General features: G+C 43.7%; 1 long non-coding RNA gene across 1 annotated transcript in view; it reads right to left on the bottom strand.

The window, feature by feature from the left end:
- LOC142081480 (uncharacterized) overlaps positions 1–22,880 on the bottom strand; it is a 56,370-nt gene extending 33,490 nt beyond the window's left edge. The window contains exon 1 of the long non-coding RNA XR_012673345.1: positions 22,738–22,880. This is a non-coding gene — a long non-coding RNA (uncharacterized LOC142081480). The remainder of the gene's footprint in view (positions 1–22,737) is intronic.
- Positions 22,881–23,253: the final 373 nt, after the last annotated feature.

Here is a 23,253-nt window from a genome sequence, read left to right as displayed (position 1 = left end):
GCAACACTTTGCTAGTTTCTGCTTTTAATTAAACCTGACTTGTAACGATGCGGGAAGCGACGTTCTGATAGGCGCGAGGCTGGAGCCACAGCCTGTGATGAGTGGGGCCGGCAGCGGTGGCGTTATCCCGGGTGTGCTGGCACGGGCACGCCTGGCAGGACCCCCATCCTTTTCTCCTAAGTACGCATATTAATTCAGAGTCCTGTCAATCAGGGCTCGTTACTATGGTAGTGGTGGGCCTAAAGTAATCAAGAGCTGCTCAGCCCTCTCTGTGAGAATGGACAAAGAAGCCCGTGGCCAGAACCTGCTGCAGAGCTCCTCTGGACCAAGCGAGCAGGGAAGGCATGCAATAGGAAGTTAATGATGTATTAAAAATGCAGGTTAATTAATGAGATTTTAAAAATTATAGCTTTTTCTTGCACTGTAACAGGTATGCAAGTGGCAGGAGGGCTGGTCACAGGTGGAGCAGGCAGCTACTACCTCCTCGCCGCCTGGCATGGCAAATACTTCTACCTTTACAACCTCTATACATCCTCCATCAAGGCCAGGAAATACAAAGTCCTGTATGTTACAATGCATCCTGAATATATTGTGTAACAGCAGCCTGGGCATCATTCAGGCATTAAAGCAGAGATTTTCATGGACCTAAAACAGATCTGCGCACCTTATTACCATTTGAGCCTCTGCGCAGGAAAATCCAGAGCGGTTTTGACCGAAGATCCACGGCCATCAAACCTCCATCTCTGAGGAGGCAGCTGAGTTTCAGCGTGCAGAGTCTCGAGGCAATTCTCTATCTGCTTCTGAATTTGTTTTGCAATTGCAGTATGTCTCTCTCCATGTGCCATTAAGAACTCTATTCTTTTATTCGCCCCCCCTGCCCCCCCCCGTCTTTTTAAAACATCATGTTTATGCAAGTGGACAGGAGGCTCTCATATCTGGGTCACACGTTTGCTGGAGGTCATTGAAAGGCTACAAAATGGAGCATGCCTAATTCTGCTATTTCAGAAGTTTTCTCACATGTACTCAAGACAATTATGCCTATTAAATGAGTTCATTAAATTTCAGAAATCCTTTGAAATTCTGACATGCAAAAGAATATGTTGAACTCTTTCCATTTCTTCTAACGCCTTCTATAAACGCTCTAATCCGAGGAGGTGCTGGGGACCGGAGCTTGGCTGCCTGTGACATGGCCAACGTATTAAGCGTGTCCTGTCTCTGCTGCAAGCTGAATAAACTAAGTAAATACAACAGAGCACCAAGGTCCATCAAGTGACCTTTTGCAGTGTCACTGTCATTGGCCTAAGTGCCACTCTACTGAGAATAATTTAGAGATATGGCATAAATGTCACCAATGCTCTTTAAGAGCTGTGGGGTTTGCGACAGGACGGGACATGCGAGGCATTTCCAGGACCAAGAATTGGCTCAGTGCTGAGCTGCGAACTTCAGGGATGCAGGAGGAAAGCAAAGGCTGGCTCCGTCAACTCCTCTGCGCTGCTCTGGGGGCTGCTGTGTGGGACATCCCGGTCTCTGCCCTCCCAAAGGAGCACGAGGACTGTAGAAGGACATTTCTTAGGCTAAGCCACACATGGAAAAAGAGGGCACAACTGAGCTGTGGAGCACAGGCGGAACCATCATACTGGGAAGTAGCTTTTCCCACAAAGAAATGTTCTGATATTCAAAGGTGCTGAGCATCAATAACTGTCTCGCGAGTAAATAGGAGCTGCAGGTGCCCAGCCGTTGCAATTACAGCCCACAAATGCTTGGGTGCCTCACACTAACCACGCGTGAATACTTTCTTGTAAGGAGTACTGCAATACATGCAAATAAAAGTTAATAGTTTATTGTTGCAATGCTAATACTACAGAAAGGTGATGCCATGGGATTAGTTTGGCATCAAAAAGTTCTGGGAACCTACCAAAAAAAAAAAACCCTCTAAAATATCGCTTAGGGTAGCATGCCTCTGAGCAGCACAGTCACTTCTGGAGCACTCTGTATACCCACTGCAGCAATTTGGACATTAACATGTACACAAGATGATAGCTCGTTAAGAAGCGTTACTTTTCGGTGGGTAAGAGACCATTTATCATAGTTGGCCCACACCAACAACCAGCTTTGGACAGAAGCCACCTTTACTAATGAATGGGAGGGAACAGTTTTTAATCTCTCCAAGATCTCTTATCAATTGATTTCGGATGATGTATGGTAGGTTTTATTCTCCAAGAATTACGATACTCCTCAAGTGCCAGCAGAGACCCAATATTTTTTTTTGTATGGCTTTGTCTCCTGACACTATGTCATTTCGTCTTGACACCATAGCAGTCTCCCTGCAGACTCTCTGCTGTTGTCTTGCATTATCCTTGACTCCCTGGACTTGCATTGTCCTGCCTTCCCTGTGATCACACTAACTCAGATTTAAACAAACAGGAGAGGGGGGAAATAAACCAGCTGATACCTTTGATTAATTTTAGCCACAAAACATTAAACAAGATTGTTTGTGACTCTGATATTGTGAGAATTAACTCGCCTAGATTGATTCTGTTTATTCTGCCCTTGCCCGAGAGCCACCTAAAGCCCTTGAACGCTACCTGCGTACGATGGCAGCCAGAAGGCATTATACTGGCATTGAAGAGAGAGCGCCTTTGATCAGGTCCTCGGGAAATACTTCCTCCTTCTTCCTGAAGTGTAACTTTAGACCAGGCTCTACCAAGGCCACTTCACTCTTTTGTGCATCCCCTTGAGCTCACCGGTGAATGAGCTGAAATCTGCTCCGTTTCCTTTACTAGGTGGCATGTGTCAAGAATCCCTACGAACACTTTTATTACTTGCTTTATCTAAAGAGCTGCTTGCAGGAGCCTGGGGTGTCAGTGGTCATGAAAAGAGCATAGCTGGAATATGACAGTATTTTATACCCCCTAGGTCAGACAATTAACTGAGGCCCATTAGCGGCTCTGTTTCGAGTCTCAGGCCTGGATCCCGAACAATAGCAAAGAGGTGTCAGTTCTCCCTCGGGAAGGGGAAAGACCAGTCTCCTCGTGGGACTCACCCACGTGCTGGAGAAAGGCAGGAAAAAAGTTGAACAAAGCAGTACGCCTCGCTGCGTCTACCACTCTTTTGAGACTTGCTTTCGATGGAAAGCTGCTGAAGTCTGGTGGCTCTGCCCCGCTGTTGTGCCATGTGTTTAGAAGGACAGCAGCGGACACTTTAAGGAGACTGGGTGGGTGGAAGCTCTCAGTAGCAGGTCTTCTAAATCACCCCAAATTGCTCACATAGCTCCAACAAGGGTTCAGTCCTGCTGCTTCATAAGTCAAGAGAAATTTTGTGATCAGTGCCATTGGGCAGATCCTTAGTCCTTCAACCTGTGCTACCAGCTTTCACAGGATCAGCCAGTGAGGATTTGGTCCCAGGTGAAAGCAGAGAACAAGGGGAGAGCAGAAAAATGGGGCAAGAAAGAAATCAAACACTTTCTTTTGGTCAGCTGCTATGGATTTCAGGATCTGAGCCTGGTATAGGAGGAAGAACCGTATTGACCTTTCGTAAGAGAAATCCTTTCAACTCCTATTGATAAGCATGCTCATGGAGTGGAGCGCCTGCTCCCATACATGGATTTCCACATCTTCTCATTATAATCAACTCTAGGAGAATAATGTCACATAAGATGTCAAAAACAAGAAGCAACATGTTAGAAGAGTGCCACTTGGAAATAAAGCCCTGCTTTTATTGGATAGCTGATCTGCTAAAAGCAGTTATTTGAAATATCTGCAGATCGTTGGGATCCGTGAATAATTGCTATCTGCACATCTCAAATTCTTTACAGTTTTGCTGTTAGACATAGCTGTGCATGTCTATAAATAGTAGAGCAATGTCGCTCACTGCATAATACAGTCTCTCTGTTTTTACAACTCATCATGAACTTCTATGTAATTTATTTTTTATTGAAGAATTCCAATTAATGGCTTCCTGGTGATTTTAAAGCCTCAAATTATCAGTCTCTGAAAACAAAGCAGAGAACATAATTATCATAAACCGAGAATTTTTCATTTTGAAGCTTATCTGTTTGTGCTAAGTATCTTGTCTGTAAGTAATTAGTGCCTTTATTTTTTTCAGTAAAAATAATGACCATTCTATGCTGCACATCCAAATTTTGTTAACTGCTAGATGTACTGTATACATTATATTTGAAAATGCACCACCTTGGACCAGCTTTAAAGTATTTCATCAAAAGATAATGGCAACAACAAAATACATCTGTTTGTCAGAATAAATTATGTGACATATTAAAAAAAGCTATTATATCTTTTTCTCTTCTAAGAGTAAAAGCCTTTCAAAAATATGCACTTCTTATTTATTACTATGGTGGCATAGGACGATGGTTAGCTGCTTTTCAGCTATTTATAATTCCCAGCTGCTGATCAGAACCGATCAGCCGATCATATATACTTACAGAGCACCCTTTACGTGGATATCTCAGACTTTACTGAGACCTCTTTGCATTGTGCTTAGCACGTGCAGGAGTTCAAAGCCAGAAGGCAAACCGAACCAAGACTGGAAACAGTCGAGGTAGGTAACAGGAGAAACCTGCAGCATCCTCTCACAAGCGCTCCTTGTAAGGGAGGAATTTAAACCTGACACACGATACAGTGAAATCCTGCTCCTGACCAGTGCCTGGGGAGCCGGGATGGAAGGGGAGCATGTATATTTACAATCACTCTAGTGCCAAAAGCAGGAGATTTGTGCCACTAACGTTTCAACGGCGCACAGACCTTTGCACGAGCTTCCTGTGCAGTCTCCCTTGGCCGGTCAGTGTCCGGCTGTGTATGCAGGTAGGATGGCTTTTCCCAACTCCAGGCAAATCAGTTTGTAACCCAGAGTGCAAGGGCTTGTCCCGCCTGCCATCGTTTAATTGTTGCATACCCCCCCATTAGACTCGAGCAATTTCTGTACTGTACGGGCCCCCCCCAGATATGTCAAGAGTCCCCTACAGCAAAGGGCTACAAGGATGGAGGGAGATCTTGGTGCAGGTCTCTGGTCCCACATTTCTCTACACATCCAGAGCATCCTCTAAGCCACAGAGGAGGGTGGGGACCAAGTCCTAAATGAGGCATGTACCAGCCATACTCAGTATTACCACAAGTCTAACACACACAACGCTGCTTTATTTCCCTGTCTTGTACAGTAATGCCTTTTCTATTGTGGCTCACATCAAGAAAAGAAATCACATAGTCAATAATCCAGTAGCAATACATGTTGGATAAAGCAAGGAGGAATGAATTAGGAAGGCAATGAGGACACTTCCCTACAAGAATATGTTCCCGGTGATCTGTGGACTCTCCTCGAGAGCAAGCTCATTTCCAGGTTGCCCCAGACTGTTAATCAAATAACACTACCAGCCTAAGATAGGCTGGTCTCTACCAGACGCTGCACCCTCTCCAATGCCTGCAAACATGTACAAAGCTTTTACTTTTATAAGGGATCCTGCTGATTGCAGTAGAAGCCTCCTCAAGAGAGCGAATTTTAAAATGAACCTAAGGTAAAATATTAACTCCTTAATTTTATACCATAAATAAACATGTCTTAAAAATCTTAAGTCAAATTAGAGCAACATCTCTCGTCAGCTCCTCTCCCATCTCACTGGCCAGATCCTTGCTCTGTGACCCCCGTGCACCATCCCCACTTCTTACACCGGTTGGATGGTGAATGTCCCTTTGACATCTGAAGGGGGTTTAAGGTCCCTTCCCAGCCTGACCACAGCACAGATTGGAGCTGGTGATTGTCCAGCCCCAGCTCACATCTCCTGCATCCTTGAACCAAGATCCTCGGCTTTGCTTCGAGTTCCCTCTCATTTTGGCAGACATCCAGGCCAGCTGCTAAAATAAATCTTCTTTTTCCCTGTGAGCCCTGACGTTCTCCTACTGGCGAAAGGTAGCAATAGTGGTGGTGTTTCTTGGCTTTTATCCTAACTGTGCAATCCACCCCGAGCCACCTCACCCCACGTCTCCTAACCACATACGCAGGCTGCGGGATGAAGGAGAGAAGCGCCGCAGCTTGCCGTCTGTCTCGCAGTCTCTTTGCTGCCAGGCACTAAGTAAATGTCAGCTTTTTTACTGTGTTAGATACATTGTTAATTTTAAAAAGAAATCCAATATCATTGTTTTTCATGCTAGCTGAGGTGATTCTGAAATTTAATAAAAATAGTGGAATTTTTCATTAATGGCAACCAGGGTTTAAGCTAGCACTAACTTTCTATAGCAGCAAGACAGGAGAACAGATAAAAGGAGGTCATCCTCATCTTGTTACATTACAACTGTCTTCAGTCACAACTTCAACGGCAAAGAATTCAAATTGCATCGCTATTGCTTTACTGAATTAACGTAAAAAAACTGGCACAATGCATTGTATCCAAAGTATCTACAAATGCTTCAGGGAAAGGGACTTCCCAAGTACCCAAAAACATTAGGCCCAATAATGTTTTCCATAAGGCAAAAATGCAAGGGCGAGGAAATTATGCAAAATACTCTTTCCTGATCGGGTGTTTTTATCGCTCCGGATCTGGCGGGAAGGGACAAATTACAGATTATCAGGGTAGTAACAGAGTCAAAGCACCCTGCAGCCTAGCCCTGCTTTGGTGGTAGCCCACCCCTTGTGGGAACCCCTTCTCCAGCAGGTACCCAACTGCATTACAGAGCCAAGCAGGGAGGTGCATCACTCGTGGAGAAATCACTATACCATAATCTTTAGTATCTGTGTATTTAAAAAGTAGATGCCAGTATGGGCTTTGCCTTCCATGACTGCAGCTCTGTGGTCTGCCACCACCACATTAAGGAAGAAAACTAAGGGGAAGAATGTGAAAAAAATGTTTTGCTTCCAAAGTATATTTTCTTTATGGCTGTTATTGGAAAAAAAAAAATCTACATTCAAACTATGCCGTGTGGTATTTGTTCTTTCAACTTTGTTGTTGTAGAAGGGCTCCCCAGGTCTCACCCATATCCGAGGCCAAAGTAAGTAAGGTCCTTCCTCTCCCCTAACTCTTTCATTACTAAATCAACAGTTTATCATCTCTTCTCCCAAGGCCACCGTTGAATGGCCACCTTGCAGCACGTTTGCAGTCAGCAGGAAAAAAAAAAAAGAAAAAGAAAAAAAATCAGGAAAGTCAGCCAGTGGCCATCCACACAAGACGGGGGACTCGGAGGAGCAAGATGCTCATCCATCTCCCAGCCAGGTCATCTAACAATCAAGCAAATGCTTTTCCTGTGCCTGTTTGTCAGTACATAACCAAATAAGCTCAAAAAGCAAGATCAATGTCTGCTTACTCTACAGTGATGTTACCCCATCAACATTTGCAGTACCTTTTATATGTAAGGATACATACAAGTGCTCCTGAGGTTGTATGGGAGGGTTGATATGAAAAGCAGAGAGCGGACATCCCTACAAAGTGAATTCCCAAAGAGCCTGCCCAACTCCAACGTCACACACACTTTTATTTTGGCATCTCTATCTTCCCATCAGCAAGACCTTAGTTTAACAAGAAAAATATGCCTTTCCCCCGCCCTCAGGCTTCCGAGCCTGGCTTCTTGACGTTCAAAAGCCAAAGAGATCCCAGAACCTACTTCCTCTGAGCAAGAATACAGACTGAAGTTTAGCCTCAGGTTTTGCCTCTGCCAGCACCGCACTCTGACATTAGGAAATATCACAGATTAAAGAGAAACCGAGAGCAGCACTTCTGCAGGAAGACTGAAAAATATGAATGACTCTTTGCAGAATGGCCCTTTCTTTCTGCAGACTTGCATTTCTAAGTTAAATTTGCCATATATTTTTCTAACTTGTCACTGCAAGCAAGGAACTTACTGCCAGAAATTCACTGGGTTTTCCCAAATATTCCCCAAACAGTCATTGCTTCTCTCCCTGAGCATCGTCGGGGCGATTCAGGGCAGAGCTTCCAGGCTGGCAGGCGGCGCTTTTTGCTGGATTGCCCCAGCCGCAGCAACAGAAGTCACTGGAAACTTTGGACTTGGAAATGGAAATCTGCAGTAATATGTGATAATGAGGAAGACGGCTCTTGTCTCCGCTGCAGAAGCCTGACCTTTTAACAGAGCAAATGTCAGGAAGAGATACACAAATGTGTTTAGACCAATATCAGTTGCTTCTCTGCGGGGGGTGCTCACGCAGGCACAGATACAGCAAGGGATTTGCAGCCGCTGGACATGGAGAAGGGGCACAGTGTTGCAGGTCACTCTTGGAGAAAGTAGCCCTGGAAATCATATTCCTAGGTGTAAGGGGCCAGATCCTTACAACAGAAAAACGGACCATGCCGGGTATCCCGGTTTCGGCATACCCATGGTGGCACCTCACAACACTAGTTCACACAGAGCAGATAGTGCACTGTCTTTCCACTGGTCTAGCCTTCCTCCTCCGTCTGCTTCACCCAAAACAATTCTGGTTTCCAGAGGTGCGAGAAAGGACTGAGCTTGCAAATGGGTTCGAGGGAGATGAGTCAAGTTGTGGACCAGAGTCAAAAGCCAGAAGGGCAGCCGGCTGGGGTAGGGATGTAAATCCATTGCTCGGGATTCAAGGCCTAGCTTGTGGGTGTCTGCACATACTCTTCTCAAATGCTACTCTGGATCCCCTGTCAATTAAGGAAGAGCTACAACTATTCTGGAAAGAAAAAGGAAAAAAAAAAAAAAGATCTGCTTCTTACTCTTCCCACACTAAGATGGGGACATCTGACACAGTGGCAATACAGAGCAGACCTATGCGATCCCAGGCATCACATCCGCCTCTCCTCCTCAGTCCACATTTCTAAAAATCCACATATTGCACCCAAGCGAGCCCTTAAATCAAGCCCTTAAATCACGTTACATGCATTCACCTCCTTTCCTAAGGGGAGCTGCACCTACGTAAAGGTCCTACATAACTGGTCCCTTAGCACGGGGTCCATCAGGCCAGTACATTCAAACAGTACAATCAACAACTTGCCACCACAGACCGAGGATGCCAGGCACTTTTTGGCACTAGTTTTGCTTAATTTCTCAGGAAGAATTAAAAGGTAGGTAAGCGTATCTGCTTTAAACTACGCAGGAGGGTGCACACGGAGTCAGCACCCTTTGGTTGCTTTTGAGCAACGCCACAGCAAGGCAAGAACGTCGGTGCCCGAATCCAAACAAAATGTGGGACCCCAGTGCCCAGAAACCTGCACGCCTACACCGGAGCTCCCGCGACTGCATTTCTTGCGCCAGGGAGGAAAGCCAATGTAGCAGAGGCACACATAATTGGTCATTAGCTCTTTGCTTTAGCCTCGCAGCAGAGATGCTCTCCCCGGTAAGAGGCATGCAAGAGACCTGCGGTGTCGGCAAGCACACCGGGTAGCGGCGATGGCTTATGGATGATATACTGACGGGCTCGGCTGATTCATCAGGGCTGTGAGAAGCAGCACCTTGCGGCTGCAAGGGAAAAGTCCAAGAAGTCAGCAAAGTATAGTTACAAATTGTTGTGCTTCCCAATTCAGTATTGCTGTTGGGGGGATAGGAGAAGGTAATAAGCAGAATTTTCTAGGAAGAACGCTGAAAATAAGGTACTAAGAAAAGTCGCTGAAAATGTCAGGCAAGCCAACAGGGAAAGGTCCAAGGAGTGAGCAAAAGCACAGCATATACTTTTTCATCTATTCAATCTGACCCTGGGCCCAGTGCCACAATCTTTTTAAGGTTAGTGGTGGGAAAGCTGCCTTTTGAATGTTTGCAGAGGCCTATTAACATCCTGTGCTGAGGAACCTTAAACCCCAGGTAGTATTTCAGAGGAAATGGACAGCACAAAACACAGACTGAAAATTAACCACAGCAGACCCCAGGCCTAAATAAGTTCCACTAGCCCTTTCTGAAATCACTTAAAGGCTTTCCTTCCAATTGGACTCCTGCCCAACCACTTTAATAGGTGCAGCAGGCAGGGGGAAAAGAGGGAGTTGGGGGGAGAAAGGAGAGAAAAATAAAAGGAGAGAAAGAAACCTATTTGGCTGTGTAATTTAAACATTCTTTGCAAAATAATAATAATAAAAAAAAAAAAACAAAACAGTTTAACAAAAATTGCAACTGTAGCAGATCGGGAGGGTAACTTGGTGAAATACTCTGCGGATGGCTGCAAACCTCTAATGGAAAGTTGTATAAGTGGCTGAGGCCAAAGTAGGCATTAATTACAATGAAAAATCAGTTTAGTGCAGGCCACAACTAAATTGGAAGCTGGTCCTCTAGGTAAAACAAAGAAAGTGAACAGAAGCTTTAGATTTGATTACATGGCAATACAAGAAAAATGTGCTGTATGTTGTCTATTATTAAAGCTGCTTTTGGGCCTTCTGTGGGTGCCTAAGGGATTTTAATAAAAAATTAGTAATAGCCCTGCTGCCCTGGCTCGCTGCAGCTTTTGGCGCGTTTGTGGGTACAAGGCTAGTTCTGCAGTACAAATTAAGTCACTTTAGACAAGCAACCTTGAAAGCATTATGTGATAGCAAAGTTCAAGCGGTACACTTCTACTTTAAGAGGACACAGTCCCTTGCTGGAGGCCAGCTCTGGGTTTGGAAGCAGCAATACAATTTCATCAGGAAAGAAACCCCGCAACTGTTATATTTGTCTTTGATTATTCTTGGCAACACTAGAAATAAATACATATCCAGGTTCATAAACACTGTGTAAGTGTATAAAATACTGCAAAAGAGTGAGTTAATGGCAAAAAGTCACCAATCACAGGAATTTTTTTTTCTCCCCCCCCGCCCCCCAAATGCTAACTCTATAACTTTCTTTACATTGATGTAATGATATTAATAATGTTGTCTTTATTGCTAATATCAGCACTTGGTCCTTGGCATGGCTGGATACAACTAAGCCAGGAAAGTTCACCTGGATTAATTTAAAAATACAAAAACCCCACCCCCCCAAGTTTGTAGAGCTGACTTCTCTAATCCCTTTCCTAGAGATATTTATTTTAAGGTGAAATTAATTATGTTCCTTATACTCCAGTATATCTATAACTCAGTGGATCCAATTCTGCCTTTAAGTCCCTGCTTACAACTTCCTGTAAACTAAAGGCAAAATTTGCTGTATGCAGAATTTTCTAAAATTCAGGGAAATAAGGGCAAAAGGAAAAAACATCATAGGGCTAAAGAGACAAGGAAATGTCTAGGAGGAGACCACAAGCAGCTGCAGGTCTCCTTAGCAGTAGGCTGCTGCTATCAGCTGCTCCAGTGGGTCCCCATCTCTCCAGCACTCCATGTTGGGGGTGAGGGGTTGTACAGCTCCTGGATGGGTGAATATTTGGGATTTTTTAGGTCACAGACATTGGTCATGTCCTAGAAACACTGCCCAGCCCCAAAACGCTAGCTGGGTAGAAGCGCACAGTTCATCTGTACTCCTGTATTGCCTAAGTTTGCTATTTTACTATGGGTTGCATCAGGTTTCTGTGATCTGTACTAAAGAGTCTCCTCCTGGGTTATCCCCCCCCGCCTCAAGCCCATGTTTGCTGCTCTTTTTCCTTGCAAAGCACAATATGGAGAAAGCATCCAGTTCCTTTCTAAAGGCACCAAGCAAGAAGCCGGGGCGGGGAGGAACACAAAAAAAAAACCCAAAACCCCAAAAATAACAACAAGAAAAGATGTGCCGCTGGTTTAACTCCACAAATTTTAAACCCACCTCATCATTTTTCAAGCCTTACTCACAACTGGGTGCGTGATGTTGACAATTTGGCAACTCTCATCCTAAACGCAGTGGCTTGGTGAGCTGCTCCTGGGGCGAGCGATGCTAACAGGTGTGTGCAGCCCTGGGCTCCTACTGCCCATCAGTGTGACACGGACAACAATGTCCCCAAGTGCTGTGACAAGGAAAAGGGGCTCCTCTCTGTAGCGTGACCTAGAGGTGACCTAGAAGAGTGCTGGAAAGGAAACAACTTTGGCTTTCAGCCCCTTGTCACGCAGATGAGTTGGGCTTCAAAATCCTTTTATCCCAGTCACATGTGGCTGCATGCACGGATTCATGTCACCGTGTGCCATGCAGTCCCTGCTCATACTGACACCTTTCTTCTTTCTAGCTGCGCGTTGCGTGTTTTGCAGTGTCAGGCAAGGCTGCCACAAGAAAGGACTATCCCAGTTTACTGTTTCAATGACCAGCAGAGCTGTTTTATAGTACGTAACCCACGCAGACCCCCAATTACTTTAAAAAGAAAAAAAGAAAAAAAAAAGTTGTGACATGAACACAGAGCTCAGAGTAGGGTTTTTTTTTAAAAAAATAGGCATTACAAAAAACCAAACTATTGAAAACCTCTAAGTTCCTCCAGAGGAGAGGAGCACTGGGGGTGGGTGGCTTGTCCCCATTATGCACAGAATGCCACCATTGCAGCCCACGCCTCCTCTCAGTGAGAGAATGAGGAAGGGCAGAAGGGATTTCCTTGGGAAAACCCGCTGGGACTCAGCACAGCCAAGTCAGCCTCGTGCACCCCAGAGCTGAGGTTGCACAGTGGCAAGCGAGGAGGGTGGGAAAACCAAACCGCCGTGCCTAACATTTCCCCGCAATCTCCTGAGCTGCCTGCGAAGCTTTTCAATCCATTGTGAGCAATGGGCTCGCTCAGTGATCGTTTGCAGTGGCAGCAGACAGTGCCAGACACCAGCCCAACAGATACACTCCACGGCTGGCAAGCGATGAACCAGGGCACGTCTGCCAGCAGGCAACGGCAGTGAATAGCCTTATGTAGCTGGAGTACTAAAAAACCCAAAAAACAGTCCTCTTTACATATAACATATATATCTATATACACACACGCACGTTTTGCAGTATATCTGAGTTTGAAACGCGTTAGTGCATCAGTGCTTGCAGACATCCCTGGAAGGTATATACACGTCCCTTCTTCTTTCCAAACCCGTTTACTTTTCCTAATGAAAAGCTGCAGCCTTTCAGGCCGCCTGGCACCACATCTGCTCAGCGAGTGCAGAAGTGGTCTCCAGAATCAAGTCTCTTTCTCCAGTATCTCTTATGTTAAGATCTGTGAAAAAACAACGTGGAAAAAAAAAAAAGAATAAGGAAAAAAAAACCCCAAACTTTTGTCTGTGGATTCAAAAGAGCCCTCTTTATGCCAGATTCATCTACATTAAATTGGTCGCGACCTTCCAGGTGTCTTTAAGGTTGAAGTGTTTGCTGGACCATTTAAAGCTCCTCTCACGGGCTCCTGCGACCCTCCTGACATGGAGAGCTGGGCTTTTAAGAGTGTAGCCACCTTGTCAATGCTCAGAGGTCACTAATAGCCTGCCTTGGGCCTTCCAGCAGGTCGCGTTCGGCTTGCTAGCCCAACACAAAGGAAAAGGAGAGGAAAGATGGGGAGGGGGGATAATTATCATTCTTCCTCTCCCCCCCTCCTCTCCAGGCTGAGAGTTATGCTCCATGTCACTGTGTTAATGCGCTTGCATCCAGGGAGACACATAATGCTCCTCTCAGCCCTGTTTATTAGTGAGATCCATTTGCGAAAGGCCCTTCTTTTGTACCACAATATGAATGTGCTTTGATGGCAAATAATTACGCTAGTCCTTTTGACATGAGGATCCACAGGCTGCCCTAGTTAAGCCAGTAATTAGCCTGTCCTCCTTTTTTTTTTTTATTATTATTGAGAAACTACAAATTATCCTCATATGAGCACTGGCCATTCCTTTTTCTCTTTTCTATTCTGCCTCTCTCTCTCTCCCTCTCTCCCTCTCCCTTGTATCTCTCAGCACTTTGGATAAGGGGAATGCAGCTGCACTAGAGCAAGATAAAGCTCCGCCATCAAGATGATGAACAATTTGGATGAAGAGGCTTCGAGATGAACACAAAAGCTGAAGAAGTGCGGCTGATGCAGCCCCGGACAGCTGAAGAATGCTGCAGTCTGCAGATGAATAGCCCTCATTTGTGAATATACAGATTTTCCATGATGAATAAAAACTGAGTGTAGGTCACAATAAATAAACTTTTTTTTTTTTCCTCCCTTCTTCTTAAATAATAATTCAGGTTCCCGGCACCAAACAGCTGTAAATTGAAGGTTGTGCTTAGTTTTCTCAACTCTCAAAGGGGATAATTAAGCTAAGCTCATATTGTTTGATATATTAGTGTAATGATGAGCTACTATATTCTGGCTTGTTTCGAGTTATTTTAGGGTTTTTTTCCATTATCTTTTTTCTTAAATTACATTTCAAATACATTTTAAATGTAGAAACAGCATTTCTGAAACACAGTTGCCCTGTGTTTGGGTCTATCTGAAATGTATTCATATAACATTTAATTAAAGATGCAACATCCCCTTTTTTGGAAAAAAGCGTGGAGGTAAAAAATATCAACATTATTCGACTAGTCCTGATATAATTTCACTCAACTGCCAAACCTTTATCCTTATTGGTGCAAGATAATTAGACGGGGCTGTATTCTTTCTCAATACAGACAATCATTAACCTTCTGAAACTTCAGGACTGGTATTTCTTGGCAACCATAAAATCCCTTCAGCCCCCATAATTTTTTCATAATTTCTTTCAAAGATCAACAGAAGGCAAACATAATTTCTGAATTTCTGATTTTACCTGTAAACTGGGATTTAGACTCATAGACTGGCAGATGTCATTTTTTTAGAATAGCTGACCAGATTCTGGGGTCTCCAAGAAGTTTAAAATATCTGCAAGTCGAAAAGCCATCTGGGGAAGGAGAGTAAAAGCAAAGGAACCCCATGAACCTGAGTGCAGGTGGAGAGCAATGGTCCCAAACCCACTCATAAAAGTAGGATACACTATTTTAACAGCGCATCTGCTGAAGTGGACGAAACACGGTCTTGTCTCCTTTCCAACTGCCTCAGACTGACACTGCTCGGCTTTTACCTAAAGATACTGGAGAAGGAGTTAGAAGTCCTCTCAAGAAGTCCTCTTGGCATGTGGGGCACTGCTACCTACACTCCCCGCAGCACACTGTTGACCAACTGGTTGATACAGTCCCAAAGCACTAAGAGGAAGAGAAGCCAGTGCAGTCCCCACCAATGTGTTTACACTTCTGGGGACAAAAAGGCAAAAAACCCACACATTTTTAGTTTTCTGATTGATTAGGTTTCAGCCTGAAACTCTCATCCGCAGTAGAACTACTCATTAAAAGCATTTGTTATTTCATTGCTTCCCAGGCTAGAACCACACATTGAAGCCTTTTCTCGATACTCGCAACCCACGAAAGTCAAATAACCTCCCTTCTAAAGATCCTAAATTTAAACTCTGTGCTAAGCAGTATATCAGAGAAGATGGAAATATGGGAGCAATACAGTGATTTGACTTTGAGTTTTAGTATTGAGTATAAAGTTCTGCTAACCTCAGTCAAACAAACTCTTCCTTCTGCCCACATTTTGAGAATTAAGTCCTACAGCACACTGTTTATTTTCTAAGGCTATGGCACAGCTTCATGACATGGTGAGAAGAGACAATTCAAATATTTCGGAAAAAAATAAGATTATCCTACATCTTAGTCTGTTTCTGGAACCAATGTCAAGCCACATGTTTTTTTATGGTTCGAAAATGTGTGCGAATTGTTCCTTTCATCTCTAGTTTGGGATCAAAGGGAGAACAGCCCCTGTGATATTTACAGCATGACTAGAAAGAAACTCCAGAAATCTTCCACCAAAGCCTGTTCCTATGAGGTTTCCCAGTTGCTTTGCACAGCCAAGACGCTCACGTGATGGGGGTGAGCATCCGGGTGCTGCACGTCTGGGTGCCAATGCCAAACTTTTTCAGCTCTCCCAGCCTCAGTGGAGACGCATCATCCCAATTTCCCAATGAGGACTACAAGTCACCTCCACAATACGCTATTCACAACTGTGTTAGGAAGACCAATTAATCAGAAATTACAAGGGGGAAAAAAAAAAAAGAAAATAAAAAAAGAAAATTGTTTTTTCCCCCCACACCTGGGAGAAATTTCCCACTGGCAGTTCATTCCAAGAAAGCACCGCAACAATCCTGATCCAAAGGCCATTAGAGACTGTGAGTCTTTCCGCTAGCTTCAAGGGAGTTTCAACCAGGTCATTACTAAACTCGGTGAAAAATAAAACTCGGGGCTTTACAATGCTGTATATCAGAGAAAAGCAGGGAACCGCGCGCCGTCCCTAAGGATCACAGCTCCCAGGGCCCTGCGGGTTTCTTCACGGTGGCACTGATCATGGTCAAACAGGCTTGGATTATCGTCTAGAGCCCATCCAGCACTTAAACCGATGATGGATTTCCATTCATGCTTGCGGTAACGGCTGAACATTTATTAACTCTTTTCTCACTCATTATCTCCTTCCTTAAAAGGGTGCTCACAGCAAAACCAGGATCAATAGTTAGGAAAACAGATTTTTCATTTGACAGCTGTGTAAAAAACACACCTTTAATTTATATATAGCCCTGTATAGACACTGTTTACCAATTAAAGATTTTTTTTTTTAAACAGTCATAAAATTATTATTCATATTGTTGTTAGGACCCCGAATTCCTCATCAGAGCTGTGCTGTGCTAGAGCCTGTACATGCCTGTAATAAGACAGAGGGGGAAGGCAGCTCCTGCTCTAAAGAGGTTGCAGTTTTAGCATGCTATAAGAGACAAAGAAGTGCAGATAAACCATCCAGGAGGCAGGAGGGGTTGAGGACAAGGTAAAGGTGGAAAAAAAAAAAACCCTGTTGTGCTGTAATAAGTTCAGCCTCAGTTTATGCTATTATAGGATTTCAATATTTTTCAGATTATGCAATCTGATTTAATAATCAGTCGTTCAATACAACTATTGTTCTTCCTCATCTCTCCACGAAGAGTTGATGGAGGTAGAAGGCACTCGTGCCCTAGTGGGAAGCGCTGCTCTCACATTCAAAAGTTAAGACTCACCCAAGGGATCATCAATCAGTAACTCACTTTAAAATTCTCTTTAAAATGTTTTACTAGCTCACTTTACTTGGCATTTTTATCACTATTTATATCTCTAAAGCAGTGATATAATTAGTAAAGCTATTAATGTTTCTTATGTTTAGCCTTACAAAAGCTACAAATATCTATAAATCTGGCTTATAGCAAAATAAATAATGACAATAATTCTGTCAAGCATCAATATACTTTGCTGGACAGCATTGTGTAAACCTAGCAAATATCTGAACCATTAATGAGCTTAATCTGTGCCATTTAACCGCCCCTTCAGTAAATTGTTCTGCAGGCCAGAGAGGAGCGTTGAGGTTAGTTACTTTGCAAACTTCCCTCCTCTGCCAGCATTTGCTTTCCCACAAAAGCGACTGGCCTAATTTTACCCAATTCTGCCTTACACTCTCCTATGACTTGAGTCAAAAACTCCTATCAAATGTGTGGGAAAGGGGGCTTTTTCCATCCTTGTCAAACTTTGGTATTTCAGAGATGCTGACGTTCCGCATGGATTCAGGTTCTTTAGGAGAAAAAACAAAATGAAACAAAACAAAAAACCCACCACCGGAAAAAACTCCCCTCTCCTTTTTTTCCTTAAAATAGTCACTTTTTAGTGGTGAGGGCATTTACTTAGGACACGATGAAGTCAGTTATAAGTCTCTGCTCTGCATGGTTCAAACCAGTAACAGGAACCTGGGTCCCAGCATCTCCGCCTTAGGGTTAGGCTCTCTCGTTCAAGCCAAAATTTATACCTTAGGCAGGAGAAACTTTTCATCTCTACAACATCAAACCAGGATGTTACAGAGTCCTGCTTTTTGTCTATCATCTGTTCCCTGTACAGGGATTTTTGTGAAAACTCCTGGACAGCTCAAGCCCTCAAGACTTTGAGCTATGGCATGGGCCACCCTTTATTCTGCAAACACTTGATTTTCTTTAAAATTAAGTGGTTTTCCACATATGCACAAAAAAACAACAGAAATCATAGACCATGCCTTGGCAAAATAATACAAGCTCCGGTTCTCCACTGCTTCTTACCCCATAGAAACATTTTCCCCTCTTCAACGAGGTACACAGACATGACCCAAGCTTCCAGAGACCGAGTTGGGCTGACCCTCAGCAGCCCAGGGGAAAACCATAAATGCCAATCTAAATACAAAACCACTATCCACAGCATTACCATTTTCAATAAGAAAATAAATGTCTACACTCACGAGCCCTGAGTAATAGGCCTTTTAAGTAAAAGTATTAGAAGAATATATCAGCTATAAGATATAATACCGGCGACTACTACCACAGGATGGGCATTTTTAACTTTCACTCTAAAATGACTGGATGATAAGAGAGTACAATATATATTTTGAATTCAGGGTGAGAAGATCTTTTTAATATAAGTGTTTTATGATGTAGTCATACATCATTTCTAACTAAAATGCAAAACAAAACACAATCCTTTTCTGAAACATAGATAATGATGGATTTTTGTTATTCTATTTTATTCCATAAGATAATTTTTCAACCCAAACTTTTATTTTATTGATGGCATAAGAAGGTCCCAGTACATCTTCTTTCATATCAGAGACAGTTTCATGAAAACTGTGAGCTAAAAATCAAGTGTCATTACAGAGGAAGAATTTTTGGATATGTGATCATTTATTGGGATAGTCCCACATGGTGGGATTAAAGGAGATTAAAAGGACCAGGTATGTTTTGTTGATTGCTTTGGCACTTGAAAACCCCTCTGATCTCAGAGCAGGAGTTTTGTGGGTATTATTATAATAATAATGGGGATCTTGTAAGACGGGAGGTGCATAAGCAGAAGGGAACTAAATCCAATAATGTTTGTACTGTCACAAAGCCAGGAAGGTTTGGGATATGATTTAATCCTATGGAGCAGACCTACCCGACACTCCTAAGAAAGAGATAAACAAATAAATATATGCAGTAAAATAGAAGCATATCTGCAAAGTGAAATCCCTTGCCCTTCCCCAGGCAAAATATTTTTTCCCTCAACCCCAAAACTCGCCAACAATTTGGCTGTGTCTGCTGAGCAAGAGTCCCAACAAATTGCTGCCTCCTCCCCTTTATAGCCTTGGTGAAACATGACATCCAAGGAATTGCCTGTGCTTTCTGTCTCTTTCCTTGTTTGCTTTCGTGTGTACTACCAAAGCAGACTGTGTCAGTACCTATAAGGAACCAAAATATTTTAAGTACTGACTACTGCAAAAATATGAAACACCTTTTTTAGTACTTGGTTCAAACAGAGGGATAAAGGGGGAAGGAAAACAGCATTTCCCACCACTCCAGCATCGAGGATGGCTGTTCACTGCGTCATTGCCTTTCCAAATACCTTACTGTATCTACCACAAGACAATTCCTCCCATAGTCTTTTGTCCCAGAGAGTCCCAGGCTTGGCTTCCTACGCTATCATGACAATCACATCCATTTTCTTTGATCAATTTACTAGCTTAAAGCCACCACTTCTTATCGTCTCCAGCAAGTTTTGTCAGTGTGTGGGCTAAGCCAGTATCAGAGGTTACTGACCATCACATCGCTCCTTGTAGGTTCAGGGGGTGACTGCGCCCTATGCTGCACCCCCTCTGTCCTCACACTTCTAGCTGCTGTACCACATGTCTGTTGAGAAAGAGATGTTTTCTTATATTCACAAGTTCTGCCCAGCATTTGACATACAATTAAAAAAAAAAAAAAATTGAAACTTTTTTTAAAGACTGTATTTTAAAAAAAGACCATTCCTGAACCAGTAGATGTTAGAATAGTGGTGTGAGGCGTACAAATTTTATCACTTCTATGTGTTTCAAGAAAATCGGAATTAAAACCTCAACTTGTAACACATGTTGTAATTCAGTCTTCTCATGAAGTCAGTAGAGCAACACTGAGTTATTATACACATCGATCATCTGGCCCATGGCAGGAAAGCCCAGAAGAGGACATCACCTTGCCCCATTGCTCACTAGGTCTGCCTGCCCAGTGCAAAGCCACCCAAACTAGCTCCGAGCTGAGCTGCTTTGGACAACCACCTCCACCTCACCTGCAGCCCTCCCAGGGCTCTGGGGGCCATCCCACCGAGGCTTTCCTAGCCAAACACAGTACTCGCATTGCTATGCTACAGTCATGCCCCAGTCTGTGGATCAGAGAGATCCATTATTCACTATGCTCCACTGATCACTCCCAATTATTGTCCACTTTATAATAATTTAGCTAATACTTAACTTTTGCCATTTCAAACTGTTCTGCATGTACCAGGTGAGACACACCTTTGCAGTGAAACCTCTGGCAAACAGCACCTTGGCAGCGGGCTGCCCCAAACAATGCCAGCTACCAAGACTAACGACCGGTCAAAAGCAGGGCTGTTCACGTGGCCCGAGGATAAAAGTAAATCTCAATTTTGGTAAATTGCAATTTCAGTAAATTAATATTTTTAGAAGATGCAACTGAAATTTGAGCAGCATGGAAAGGCCAAGGAAGGAAAAACTTCTTCCCTGCTCCTCCGCTTGGAGACCTACCATCAGCCTCAGTCTCCTTTAAAGAACCCACTGCTACAACATGGATCTGTACAGGGATTACATTCAACTGAAGCCTACCATGCTGCAGACTTATACTTGAGAGATAGATATAAACCAAGGAAAGTTTATAATGAGAGTCGGGTGAGCTCCACCACCGCAGCCAAAGGCTCTCTCCGCTGTTTAATAAGGTTAAAAATAGTTGGATAGGAAGCACTGGAGCAGGGGACTATGACACATCTGCAGCAGAGACCCAGAGCCTGCTTTTATAGCAGTTTAATAAAAAAAAAAAAACAGGCCTGTAGTTGTTCTTGTTTTGAGTTCTTACACTAACTACTTTGTCTATATACCTCCTGAAGCTTTTGGCTGTGGTGCATAATCAGAACAATAGCTCAGAAGAAGCCAGCAGTCCTGGTTACAATTAGTCGGGACTATTTTAACTACCTGTTGGGTTGTTATAGATTTAAGAAGGACTGGCTGGTGAGAAGAGGGTTCTGGCAAAAACATCTCTGCTGAGTTAAGGAGACTTTGGGATTTTTTTTTTTTTTTTTTTTTTTTTTAAGCTCAGCATCATGGTTTGGAAAGGCTGTTTTAAAAAAACTGAGATAGACTCCTTCCCTCTGTTTTGTATGCCCTTTTATGACTCTTAGCTCTCCAAGGCAGTCCATATTCCGTATTTACACACAGTGGCCAGCATAACAGCATCCTGTCCCCGGCTGGCCTTGGAGCTCAGTCAGAACAGAAATAAAAACAATCTGAAGAACAAGTGAATCACAGACATCAGTGTGAACTTCCCCTAAATCCTGGATGAAAAACCCCATGAAATCCACAAGAGACAGTCTGAATGCATTAACCAAAAAAAAAAAAAAAATTTTTAAACAGATATGTGAGAGAAGCTCCATTTAAAATAAAAGGCAGCCGAGACCAAACTGTGAGAGTCCAGGTTTTGAATGAGCTTTCATTATTCATTGACCCAGGTTTCTTCTTTATGTTATGCAGAAAGCAAAAGATTAAACCGATGCCAATGGGAGCAGAGATTGGAGGGTGGGTGCTGTGGACAGGCTGGCCCCACAGAGGTGGGGAGAGGGTGCTTTGACTGCGCTCGGGAAGAGGCTGAGGCGCACTCAGAACTTCGCAGCACAAGGGTGCAGCAACTCGGCTAATTGGGGAAGATAAAAGGGTTTTATGAGACAGACACCGTCATTACTAGAAATGAAGGATAAAAACTTGAGCAGCTACATCTCATTTTATCACTGGGAAGTCTCAGAAGGAGAAAAGAATTATCGAAGTTTTTGATAGTTCCATTTAACCACAAGAAAACTATGTTAATGTAACCTTAAAGGTTTGACTAAAACCTATGAAATCAAGGCAATTCAGAGTTCAGGCCTCAGCTTCTTCCCTAACCCACCCGCAGTGCCCGGACCGCGTGAGACACAAATGCTGCCTGCTTGGGGACGCAGTCTCATTTATACAGGCAGACCACCCTGCTGACTCTTGTGACCCCAAGAGCAACACCCAGTAGAGCCCTGCAACTCCAGGAGAAAAGTAGCCCTTAGAGCTGCACACAAAATGGTCTTATGTTTTCTATGCTTCTTCTTTGTTTCTTGTAATGAAAATATAAAAGCAATAAACAGTTTCACCATAAACCAATCCAACATGGCATTTCCCTCTCCAAAGCACACCCATGGCTGAGTTAAAGCAGCACTACCAGAGCACCCCAGACCAAAGCTTTCTGAACTTCTCAATTCCTCAAATTAAAACAGAAGCCAGATTGATTTCTTAAAATAAAAATAAAAAGAAATGTGCCTACAAGAACTCTCTCTGCCCCTGAAACCTGCCAGGCTACACTGGAGCCTGTGCAGGCAGTGAGAAGCAGGCACTTTAATGGCCAAGTTAAAAAAGCCCTGAAGTCTGGGTTTCTAATGAAAATAGTGAAAGACCCTTAACCATAGAGCAGTGTGAGCAGGCGCCACCATAATAACCATTTAAGCCCTCTTTTCTCAGAAAGGCTTGGCCCAGCAGTGCAGGAGGAGTAAACAGGGCTGGTAACTTAATGACCTTTGAGCATTAGCAGATGGCCTTTTTACAAGCACAGATTAGCAGAACATGAGAGTTTTTAATGGCCACTAACAGGTGCCAAGGCTGCTTTTCCCTCTCTACCTATCCACAGCCAGTAAAGCACCAATCCACTTCAAATGGCATCTCTGCTCCCGCCCCGTCCTTCATTTCTGTTTATACCCCAGCATCTTCGATGACACAGCAACATATGTCCCGAACCAACCTGACAACGCTCTAGGTTACCAAAAACAAACAAGAGCACCTCACCTTTGGGAAATGACATCCTCAGCTGGTTCACCATCACAATATCACATCTGAGGTGCAGCCGGTTCAAGGGTGACAAAAAATCAAAATGGTTGCCCTCTTCTTTCTGGTACGAGGGAGCCGTAGGAAACCCCAGCATCAGGCTTCAAAGCGGTTTGAAAGCAAGAGGGAGTCAAAGCAAAGCCAAAGCAGGGGTTTCCCCTCTCTTTTTTATAACATCATTGTGTTCACCTGTGACAATCTTCCTGACCCCTTCCCAGCCCACTTCTCTCACCAGGCCCCTGTCTAATGCCCCTTTCCCTGGCTCTGCCCCATTACAGACACACTGGTATCTTCATCAGCTGAGGCAGCAGTAAGTGCTCAGTCCACATCTCAGCAAATATTCCCTCACCCAGCCTTATCCTGGCCCAAGAACAACTCAGAAGCACACCAGGACTCAGGGCAATTACCAAATTGGCTCCTCTGCATTTATCTCTGCGGGTGGGTAGAGAAAAGGCCTTGCAATTAATCTCAGATGCT

Source organism: Calonectris borealis, chromosome 3 (genome assembly GCF_964195595.1).
Source record: "Calonectris borealis chromosome 3, bCalBor7.hap1.2, whole genome shotgun sequence".
NCBI lineage: Eukaryota > Metazoa > Chordata > Aves > Procellariiformes > Procellariidae > Calonectris > Calonectris borealis.
This window is presented reverse-complemented; position numbering and strand designations above follow the sequence as displayed.